The following is an 11,884-nucleotide window of genomic DNA, read 5'->3' on the forward strand; positions in this document are numbered from 1 at the left end:
TGTCAGACTTTCGAATGAACGGACTTGGCTACACACGATCACACCAAAGTCCAACGGATTCGTACGTGATGACGTACGACCGGACTAAAATAAGGAAGTTCATAGCCAGTAGTCAATAGCTGCCCTAGCGTCGGTTTTCATCCGTCAGACTAGCATACAGACGAGTGGATTTCTCGATAGGAACTGGGCCTGGCGGAGTTCCGGCGGAAAGATTTGAAACATGTTCCAAATCTAAAGTCCGTCTGATTTTTGACCGGAAAAGTCCGCTGCATGTCTGATGAAGCCCACACACGGTCGGATTGTCCAACGCATTTGTTCCGTCGGGCCAGTCTAGTCAAAGTCCGCCCGTGTGTACATGGCATAATTCATCCCAAAGATGTTCTAACAGGTTGAGGTCAGGACTCTGTAAAGGACAGTCAAGTTCCTCCACCCCAAACTCACTTGTCCATGCCTTTATGGACCTAGCTTTGTGCACTGGTGCGCAGTCGTGTTGGAACAGGAAGGGGCCATCCCCAAACTGTTCCAACAAAGTTGGGAGCATGAAATTGTCCAAAATGTCTTGGTATGCTGATGCCTTAAGAGTTCCCTTCACTGGAAGTAAGGGGCCAAGCCCAACCCCTACCCCTGAAAAACACCCGCACATCATAATGCCCCCTCCACCAAATGATTTGGACCAGTGCACAAAGCAAGGTCCAAAAAGACAAGGCTGAGCGAGTTTGGGGTGGAGGAACTTGACTGGCCTGCAGAGAGTCCTGACTTCAACCTGGGGAGCACAGTGGTGTAGTGGATAGCACTTTTGCCGAGCAGTGAGAAGGGTTGCTGGTTTGAATCCTGACCACGACACCATGTACCTGAAGTTTGCATGTTCTCCCCATGAGTGCGTGGGTTTCCTCCCACACTCTAAAGACATGCTGGTAGGTTAATCTGATCCTGTCTAAAATTGGCCCTAGTATAGGTATGAATGTGTGTTAGGGACCTTAGGTTGTAAGCTCCTTGAGGGTAGGGACTGATGTGAATGTACAATGTATATGTAAAGCACTGTGTAAATTGACGGTGCTATATAAGTACCTAAAATCAGTAAAATAAAAAAAACTGCTAGAACAACTTTGAGATTAATTATAGCAGAGACTGCAAGCCAGGCCTTCTTGTCGGTACCTGACCTCACAAATGCTCTTCTGGAAGAGTGGTCAAACCTTCCCATAGACACACTCCTAAACCTTGTGGACAGCCTTCCCAGAAGAGTTTAAGCTGTTATAGCTGCAAAGGGTGGGCCAACTCAATATTGAACCCTACGGACTGGGATGTTGTTAACGTTCATGTGCGTGTAAAGGCAGGCATCCTAATACTTTTGACAATATAATGTATGTGTTATAGTCAGTGCTGGTGAGCATTGTAGAATCCTTATAACCATTATAGCAGTTTTGTAATGCCTTCTAGCAGTGTATAATCTAGTGGTGTAAAGTTGTTTTTTCCTGGGAATTGTCTGGGTGGGAGACACAAGCTCAGTTATTTATACTGTACCTGTTTGGTTTTTTTTTGTTTTTTTTTCAGATGGAGTCTCACAGCAAAAAAGCAGAACCTTGGCGCTTTGTAGAGCCAGAATCTGATGATTTGAAGACATTCAGAAGCAAGTGATATGTTTCAGCCCCTCTCTAACATTTTATCTCTGCAATGTGCCTTGTTATAGAGTATATAATCAACTGTAACTCCATTTTGTTGTCTTTTGTCTTCCATTTTACAGTTCTTGTAAGTGTTGAACTTTGAATGACACAGCAAGCAATGTGCAAAGCAAGTCTGGGGGTTAAATGTGTTACCTAGGGAGTGCTTTTAACTGTAGGGGGAGGGGACTCAACAAGGGGAAGAGACCGATCAGTGTGCCTCTGTACTGGGAACACATGATCTCTCTCCTCTCCCCTGATAGGACATGGATCTGTGTGTTTACACACACAGATCCACGGTCCTGCTCTGTTATTGGGCAATTGGTGGACATCGTGGCTGCCGGGCACGCACACCAGCTCCCGGGTGACACAGCGCGCCCCCTAGACGGCCAGGAAGCCCAGGACATATGACGCCCGTCCAGGATGGGAGATCCCTCCTGCGGACGTCATATTACTATGGGCGGGGTATGAAGTGGTTAAAGAACCAAAAAAATCCCATGCAAGGCAATGTCATAATGTGCTAGTATGCATCACATACGAGCACATTATGAGAGACTTACCTTAAAATGACACCCTCCAGTGACACTCTCACCGCTGAGAGGGCTTCCATCTTCACCCGGTCTTCCTTCCGGGTTCACGGCCTCCAGCTTCCTGAGTGGCCGGGGAAGCGATGACATCACGGGCCATGCGTGCAGGAGCCGCCGTTTACGGCATGGGCTCTGAAGGTCTGGCACAGTATGCCAGACCTTCACCTGGTGACATCACCGGCTGCATGCACTCTGAAGATCTCCTAAACTGTGCATGCAACCTCATCTTTTAGAATTCACAAAAACTGGACACGATATTGTTTGTGTGTACTAAAATGAATTTGATTGTATTTGTTAAGAAAATATAGATTTGGTAAGCTGTATTGCAAAATGTATATAAGGAAAACCAGTGCGCTGCCAAACAACCTGTTTGATAAACGAATGAATCCAACTACTGCTGCTATATGTGTGTTCCTCATATCAACAAATAACAAATAATATAAAACGTGCTACGCTGCTGTATAAATAAACCTCTATGTGCAATAAATGTATTTTATTAGGATTTTATGTGATATACCAACACATAATTGTGAAGTGGAAGGAAAACGATAAATGGTTTTCTATTTTTTTTTTTTAAATATGTGAAAAGTGTGGGGTACATTTGTATTCAGCCCCCCCTGAATCAATACTTTGTAGAACCACCTTTCACAGCAATTACAGCTGAAAGTATTTTTGGGGATGTCTCTACCAGCTTTGCACATCTAGAGAGGGACATTTTTGCCCATATTTTTCCAAAGATATCTCAAGCTCTGTCAGATTGGACGGAGAGCGTCTGTGCACAGCAATTTTCAAGTCTTGCCACAGATTCTCAATTGGATTTAGGTCTGGACTTTGACTGGACCATTCTAACACATGAATATCTTTGATCTAAACCATTCCATTGTAGCTCTGGCTGTATGTTTAGGGTCGTTGTCCTGCTGGACGGTGAACCTCCATCTCAGTCTCAAGTCTTTTTCAGAGTCTAACAGGTTTTTTTTCTAAAATTGCCCTGTATTTGGCTCCATCCATCTTCCCATCAAGGAGGGCAGTATGATGGGAGGGGGTGTAGTGGAGGGGCAGTATGATGGGAGGGGGTGTAGTGGAGGGCAGTATGATGGGAGGGGGAGTAGTGGAGGGCAGTATGATGGGAGGGGGTGTAGTGGAGGGCAGTATGATGGGAGGGGGTGTAGTGGAGGGCAGTATGATGGGAGGGGGTGTAGTGGAGGGCAGTATGATGGGAGGGGGTGTAGTGGAGGGCAGTATGATGGGAGGGGGTGTAGTGGAGGGCAGTATGATGGGAGGGGGTGTAGTGGAGGGCAGTATGATGGGAGGGGGTGTAGTGGAGGGCAGTATGATGGGAGGGGGTGTAGTAGAGGGCAGCATGATGGGAGGGGGGATAGTGGAGGGCAGGATGGGGTGACTGTACAGCAGTGTATGGGAGGGAGCAGAGTGACCATGAGCGTCCTCTGGGCAGGGGGCATTTCTCCTACCTTTCTTCCAGAGCAGGAACAGACATCTGGCAAGACCCGGAGTCAGGGGGTGGAGTTGGGGCGGAGCTTAGGCGCAAGGAGGAGATTCTCCTCCGGCTCGCTCTGAATGCTGGGGCCCTGCTCTCCTCCTCGTCATGCCGTCACTGGTTGCTAGATGCCAGGCGGACCAGTTGTTTAGGCGGTGAGGCAGGCAGCGCCTGGGGGTTAATAATAAAGGGTCTCAGGCAGCAGTACAACAGGCAGTGAGGGACAGCAGCGGCATTTTTAGGGAGCATCAGATTGGTCCAGTGGGCAATTCCGGGACATTGTATTGTCCCAGAATAAAGGTGCCCGGGATGCGGGACAGACCTCCCAAGGCGGGACTTTCATGGGCAATCCGGGACGGTTGGGAGGTATGTTAGGTTGTAAACCTAACCTCCTCAAGGGCTGAGATTTATGTGAATGTACAATATGTAAAGGGCTGTGTTCATGTCTGTAATAAATAAATATGTACAGGTGTCTGTTGGTGTTATATGTAAGTTAATACAAGAAAATGCACTCCCTGTCCACTTTATTAGGTACAGCCTGCTAGATCTGGGTTGGACCCCCTTTTGCCTTCATTCTTCGTGGCATAGATTCAACAAGGTGTTGGAAACATTCCTCAGAGATTTTGGTCCATAGTGACATGATAACATCACACAGTTGCTGCAGATTTGTTGGCTGCACATCCATCTCCCGTTCCACCACATCCCAAAGGTGCTCTACACCAGTACAGTGATCTCATTGTCATGTTCAAGAAACCAGTGGTGAGATGATTGGAGCTTTGTGACATGGTATATTATCCTTCTGGAAGGAGCCATCAGAAGATGAGTACACGGTAGTCATAAAGGGATGGACATGGTCAGCAACAATACTCAGGTAGGCCGTGGTGTTTAAATGATGATCAATTGGTACTAAGTGGCCAAAAGTGTGCCAAGAAAATATCCCCCACACCATTACACCACCACCACCAGCCTGAACCGGTGATACAAGGCAGGTTGGATCCATATTTTCATGTTGTTTACGCCAAATTCTGACCCCACCATCTGAATGTTGCAGCTGAAATCGAGACTAGGCTTTGTTTTTTTTTCCTGGGCATTCCCCAGACTTTGTTGTCATCAGACCAGGCAACGTTTTTCCAATCTTCTATTGTCCAATTTTGGTGAGCCTGTGTAGCCTCAGTTTTCTGTTCCTAGCTGAGAGGAGTGGCACCCGGTGTGGCCTTCTGCTGCTGTAGCTCATCTGCTTCAAGGTTCAATGTGTTATGCGTTCAGAGGTGGTATTCTGCATACCTTGGTTGTAACAAGTGGTTATTTGAGTAACTGTTGCCTTTCTATCATCTCAAACCAGCCTGCCCATTCTCCTCTGACCTCAACAAGGCATTTTCCTCCACACAACTGCCGCTCACTGGATATTTTCTCTTTTTTTCGGACCATTCTCTGTAAATCTGAGAGATGGTTTTGTGTGAAAATCCCAGTAGATCAGCAGTTTTTGAAATACTCAGACCAGCCCGTCTGGCACCAACAACCATGCCACATTCAAAGTCACTTAAATCTCCTTTCTTCCCCTTTCTGATGCTCGGTTTGAACTTCAGCAAGTCATCTTCACCACGCCTAGATGCCTAAATGCATTGAGTCGCTGCCCTGTGATTGGCTGATTAGCAGTTTGTGTTACCAAGCAATTGAACAGGTGTACCTAATAAAGTGGCCGGTGAGTGTATATTTTATTACCTACAGTATATGACCACATAGCTTCCCTTGTTGTTTTCTCCTGATTTTGTGGGTTCATGGCCACCAGCCACCAAGTATCTTTTTCTAAACTGAAATATGGTTTCACAATATAAATTCTCCCTGCTTTGCCTAGCTAAATCTTCATGGCATGCTGTGATTTCACTCACCGGCTACTACCTCACCATGGTGTTCCCGGGACTCACTAGGAAAGTACAGCCAGCAGGTGGAAGCACAGAGCTGCGGCTGGGGATGCCGGTATCCAAAACATACAGAAGAGAGATTGTTGAACACTGAAAATTCGAGCAGCGATCATTTCTCTGCTAAGTGACAAAAATGTAAGCAACGGGCGGTGGGACAAGTATGAATATTCTTCTTTTGCAAAGTATTTAATAAAACATCAGAACCCCGCTTAATACCCTTAAATAATTATAAATAGGTGAACAAGTACAATACACAGTGAGTAAAATTAGCATTGAACATGTCATCATTTTTCTAGGTAAATATATTTCTAAAGGTGCTATTGACATGAAATTTTCACCACATGTTGGTAACAACCCAGTGCAATCCATACATACAAAGACACCAAGACAAAATATGTTCAGAAATGAAATTATTTGCATTAAAATGGAAGGACACATGAAGAAAGGGAGATGCAAAAAAGGCATGGAAAGCCAAGACACCAGCTGAAATCTATCAGTAATTACAAAGCAACCCCACCTCTTGTCAGTGCAAATTAATTTCAGTTGGTTCAGTCTCAACTGAGGGCCTATAAAAAGGTCATTACCAAGGTGTCACACAAGAAACATCTCATGATGGGTAGAAGCAAAGAGCTCTCTCAAGACCTTCACAACCTTGCAAAACATACTGATGGCATTGGTTACATGAGGATTTATAAACTTCTAAATGTTCCAGTGAGCATTGTTGGGGCCATAATCTGGAAGTGTAAAGAACATAATTTCACCATAAACTGGCCACGACCAAGTGCTCCCCGCAAGATTTCTGATAGAGGAGTGAAAATAGTTATCAGAAGAGTTGTTCAAGAGCCGAGGACCACTTGTGAAAAAATTCTGAAAAACCTGGAATTAGCAGGTACATTTGTTTCAAAGAAAACAATTAATACACTCAACCGCCATGGCCTGTATGCACACTCACCACGCAAGACTCCATTGTGGAAGAAAAAACATGTTGAAGCTTGTTTAAAGTTTTCTGCACAACATTTAGACAAGCCTGTGAAATACTGTGAGAATATAGTCTGGTCAGATGAGACCAAAATTGAACTTTTCGAATGTCATAATACACACCATGTTTGGAGGTCAAATGGCATTGCACATCATCCCAAAAACACCCCCATACCAACAGTGAAGTTTGGAGGTGGGATCATCATGGTGTGGGGCTGTTTTTCAGCATATGGTACTGGCAAACTTTATGTCATTGAAGGAAGGATGAGTGGAAAAATGTACCAAGATATTCTTGATAAAAATCTGCTGCCATCTACCAGGATGTGGAAGATTAAACGAGGGCGGACATTTCAGCAAGACAATGATCCCAAACACAAAGCCAAGGAAACTCTCAATTGGTTTCAAAGAAAGAAAATAAAACTGTTAGAATGGCCCAGCCAATCACCTGACATGAATCCAATAGAACATCTATGGAAAGAACTAAAGGTCAGAATTCATAGAAGAGGCCAAGGGAATCTTCAAGATTTGAAGATTATGTGAAAAAATGGGCCCCTTTTATCACCACCCTCTGAACTAACCCTTGTAGCCAGTTTTTAATCTATGTACTTACCCTATGGTCCGTGCCAATGGATGGATTATTAATGTTTCCTTATAAAGTCTGAATGCTTATGATGATCCCTCAACCTCATACTTTTTGAAGGCCTTCTCCTTTGCTTTTTTATGCATTTTCACATTGGAGTTAAGCCATCCAGGACTTTTGTTCGCATTTTTAATTTTATTACCCAATGGGATGCATTGACTAATGCCCTTATTTAATATGCTCTTAAAGCAAACCCATCTCTCCTCCGTGTTCTTTGTTCCTAAGATTTTATCCCAGTTTATGCCTTCTAGGGTTCGTAGTTTAGGGAAATCGGCTCTTTTGAAATTTTAGTGTCTTTGTATTCCCCTTGTGTTTCCCATTTGTGTGATTTTATACTGAAGTCAATTGACCTGTGATCCTTGTTTCCTAAATTGCCCCATATTTCCACATCCATGATCAGGTCTGTATTGTTGGTAATCAGTAGATCCAGTAACGCTTTATTTCTAGTTGGTGCATCTACCATCTGAACCATGAAATTGCCCTGCAAATAGACGAATGCGTGGTTCCCTCTGCCCAGTCTATGTCTGGATAATTAAAATCTCCCATTATGATAACACTTCCCATTCTTGCTGCTAATCCAAATTGTGATAGGAGATCCATCTCCCCCTCCTCCCTTAGGTTAGGGGGCGATCTCGCAGTGCATTATGGGGCGTTCTGCGGCTCTCAAATTTTCCGCGAATGCCCCATAATGTTCGCTCTTTGGCGAACGGGCGAACAGCCGATGTTCAAGTTGAGCTTATGTTCGACCAGAACATCGAGCTCATCCCTAGTAGCAGCCAGATGTGTGGAGCAGAGAGCTGAGGATCACAGAGCAGGCACCAGGCACAGGAACAACATGGTACCGGATCAAGAGAACAGAGGCAGAGTCAGAGCACAGAGTCCAGAAAGGAGGCCAAGGTCACGACAAAGAGGCAAACGTTCAGAGACAGATCGGGAGGCAAGCCGGGTCAAGAATCAGTAGATCAGGTCTCAGGTTAATAAGCACAAGCTGAAGGCCACTCAGCAACTTCCTTCAGCACTGCTTCAGTTTATATAGGCAATACCAGTGCTAACTATGCAAGCTAATGTTTGTGCATGAGTGTGCACGCCTCCTCGCTAATGCACATCCAGCATTTACCTTATGCACAGAGGTATTTATGCCTGCACACATTCTACTGATGAGAATCCGATCTTCCTTACATACATTGTCAGTTGTTTTTTAACCCTTTCATGACTAAGCCTATTTTTGAAATGTGGTGTTTACAAGTTAAAATCCGTATTTTTTGCTAGAAAATTACTTAGAGTTCCCAAACATTATATATATTTTTTTAGCAGAGAATCTAGAGAATAAAATGGAGATTGTTGCAATATTTTATATCACACGGTATTTGTGTAGCGGTGTTTTAAATGCAAATTTTTGGAAAAGGGACACTTCCACGAATTTTAAAAAATCCAAACAGTAAAGTTACCCCAATTTTTTTGTATAATGTGAAAGATGATGTTACGCCGAGTAAATAGATATCAAACATGTCACCCTTTATAATTGCACGCACTCGTGGAATGGCGACAATCTATGGTGCCTATGAATTTCCATAGGCGACGCTTTAGATTTTTTTTTTACGGTTACCAGGTTAGAGTTACAGAGGAGGTCTAGGGCTAGAATTATTGCTCTCGCTCTGACGATCGCAGCGATACCTCATATGTGTGATTTGAACACTGTTTACATATGTGGGCGGGACTTCCGTTTGCGTTTTCTTCGCTGTGCGAGCTTGCGGGGACGGGGGCGCTTTAAAAAAATTTTTTTTTTTTTATTTATTTTTTTTTTTATACATGTAAATTGTGTTTAAAAAAAAAAATTTTTTTATTTTTTATTTTATTGCTGTCACAAGGAATGTAAACATCCCGTGTGACAGTAATAGGTGGTGACAGGTACTCTTTATAGAGGGATCGGGGGTCTAAAAGACCCCCGATCCCTCCTTTGCACTTCACAGTATTCAGATCGCCGAAAACGGCGATTCTGAACACTGTGTATTTTTTTTAAAAACGGCACCATTGGCAGCCGAGTAAACGGGAAGTGACGTCATGACGTCGCTTCCGCGTTTACATTGAGAAGGCTGGAACGGAGCCGCCCACAGCTTCGTTCCAGTCCGCCCCCAGACGCCGAAGGCGGCCGATTGGACACCAGGCTTCCCGATCGCACGGGAGGCCCAGTAAGAGCAGCGGGAGGCGGCGGGATGCGGCGGGAGGGGGGATGTCCCCTCCCGCTCCTCCGGTATAACAGCGAGCGGCTTTTAGCCGCATTGGTTGTTATAATCGGATAGCCGATCGTCCGCTCTAAGCAACGGTATGGTATAACCCCGGAAAGCCGAGTACGCAGATGTGCGTACAGTCGGCGGGAAGGGGTTAAAGGGAAAAGAACAAGTTCAGATTAACAAACGGTTTATAGCCTTAATAAGAAACAGTGAATATCCAAACTTGCTTGCAGCCACCCTATCCCCTCTGGGCGCAGTGCATGCTCACCTTAATATTTTGACCATATGGTCAATAATCGCGATTTGGGTGATCAGTGGAAGCTGATTCACTTTTGGTCCCTTTAGTCCTCCTTCACATACAGTAGAATTGTCCCTATATAGGGGATGCTTCATTTTCACGGTTTTCAGCTCAAGATAAAAAAAAATCCACTCATTGTGCAGTATATCGATAAAAAATGTGTTTTTTATTAAAATCTATATCTTATACACTCACAATGTTTAGTACTTGTACACAGCCTAATCGTATAATCATTTCAGCAGAGATCCTCTCATAGAACGCTCACCAGCTTCCGTGTCTCGGAGACAATGGAAATGACGTCACAGACTCCTCCCAATGCGTTGCATCACTAGTCACACAACTTCCTCAGGGTAGCACCTACCTACCCTGAGGAAGTCACGTGATTAGTGATGTAATGTGTCGGGAGGAGCCTGTGATGTCAATTCCGCTGTCCCTGAGACCCGGAAGCTGGAAGATCTCTGCTGAAATGATTATATGATTAGGTGCCTGCAAAGTTTCACGGCCATCACCGGTTGGTAGAGCCAGTTCGACACCAGTCATCTTTCTAGCTGTCTGTATGGGTGGCATTCTGACCACTACTGTAAGATGGGCATTCTTTCCACTGACCGCCAGTATAAGGAGCATTTTTCCCACTGGCCGACAATGTAAAGAATATTCTTGCCACTGACCATCAATGTTAGGAACATTCTTCCCAATGACCACCAATGTAAGAAGTGTTTTTTTCAGTGACCATTAATGTAAGGAGCTCAGCATTATTCCTAATTACCCCCAAAAATTGGTTGTAACAGCAGTTCCCCAAGACCTAAAAATTATTTTAATGGTCCCTTTGAAGTAAAGATAAGTTAAGAAAGACTGCTCTAAGAACTTGTTTTATATAATACAATTGCTAGATAAAGTGGAGTATGTAAATTGTGCCCACATCCCTAACTTATATGAACAGCAAAGGAACCGCCTTTAGTGGGACTGTACTGGGCAGAAAACTGGATGAAAACTGTGTTTATAAAAGTAACAAAACTTTATTTATACAAAATTAGACAAAGTACAAAATAAGCATTACTGCGGTTGATGCATTGAGATTATATATATATATATATATATATATATATATATATATATATATATATATATATATATATATATAAATATCTCATATACCAAGGTTACATAGATGGAATGGCTGCTGGCTCTGTCCACATGGGCATAGGAGACAGAAATACCCAACGCGTTTCGAATGACAATTCTTTTGGATTCTTCTTTAGGGGTACAGACATTCACAGTGTGATTATTCTACAATAAATGGGGTAAACATTAGCTATTGTATCGCAAATAACAATAAACCATTAATTGCAATACGAATTATACTGCCCCTTTTTTATATGACACGATTGAAACCGCTTTCATAAAAACATGGCACAAAAAGAACTTGCCTAGCAGCATGGAGGAGAATGCAGAGGATCAGGTAACTAAACCTGCTGTACCCTGTCCCTAGACAAAAACTAGCAGTGCAAGTGCAGATCCACTACAAAGGAGGACTTTTAATTTTTTTGTAGTTTACCTTTAACTGACGGTACTGTGTGTTGCAATTTTTCCATTCTGTGTTTTTCTTTGTCAAAAAAATGTACACAAAAAAATCAATAAAAATGTATTTGGTGAAAAGAAAAAACTCCTTCTGCGTCTGATACTCAGTAAAAAACTGTGACCCTCACATTCCCTACAGTATGTCCTTGAACTTTAAATGAAGGCATTGCAGCCGGCAAACTTCTACTCTGTGACACATCCAGCCTCCTACAAAATCCATTAACTACCCTAGACAGACAGTTCCCTGGGCTTCAGAGGCTGATGATCACAGCTGCTGTGTCATATGTGGTGCACATACCTTCCAAAGAGCCAATTTCATCTGGATGAGTTAAGCTACAAAGCCCGTCCCCTGTATGTGTATACTAACTTCTGAAACTCAGCAGCAGTTGGTACAGTATATTGATCAGATTAGTGTCTGTTGAGTGTGATTTAGCTTTAAAATACATTTTACCTTCATCTTGGACTAGATCTGCAGAGCCCCCCATCCCCCCATCCAT

At 43.7% G+C, this 11,884-nt stretch overlaps 1 protein-coding gene across 2 annotated transcripts in view; it reads left to right on the forward strand.

The window, feature by feature from the left end:
• The window catches only part of LOC141129357 (nectin-1-like), a 240,907-nt gene extending 238,132 nt beyond the window's left edge, over nucleotides 1-2,775 (forward strand). Inside the window, exon 6 of one of the 2 annotated variants that reach the window (XM_073617340.1) lies at nucleotides 1,552-2,775. The gene's annotated coding sequence lies outside the window, so the exon portion shown is untranslated. The remainder of the gene's footprint in view (nucleotides 1-1,551) is intronic. The other variant, XM_073617339.1, reaches the window with a different exon arrangement.
• The last annotated feature ends 9,109 nt before the right edge of the window (nucleotides 2,776-11,884 follow it).

The sequence above is a fragment of the Aquarana catesbeiana genome, linkage group LG02, assembly GCF_042186555.1.
Source record: "Aquarana catesbeiana isolate 2022-GZ linkage group LG02, ASM4218655v1, whole genome shotgun sequence".
Classification (NCBI taxonomy): Eukaryota; Metazoa; Chordata; class Amphibia; order Anura; family Ranidae; genus Aquarana; species Aquarana catesbeiana.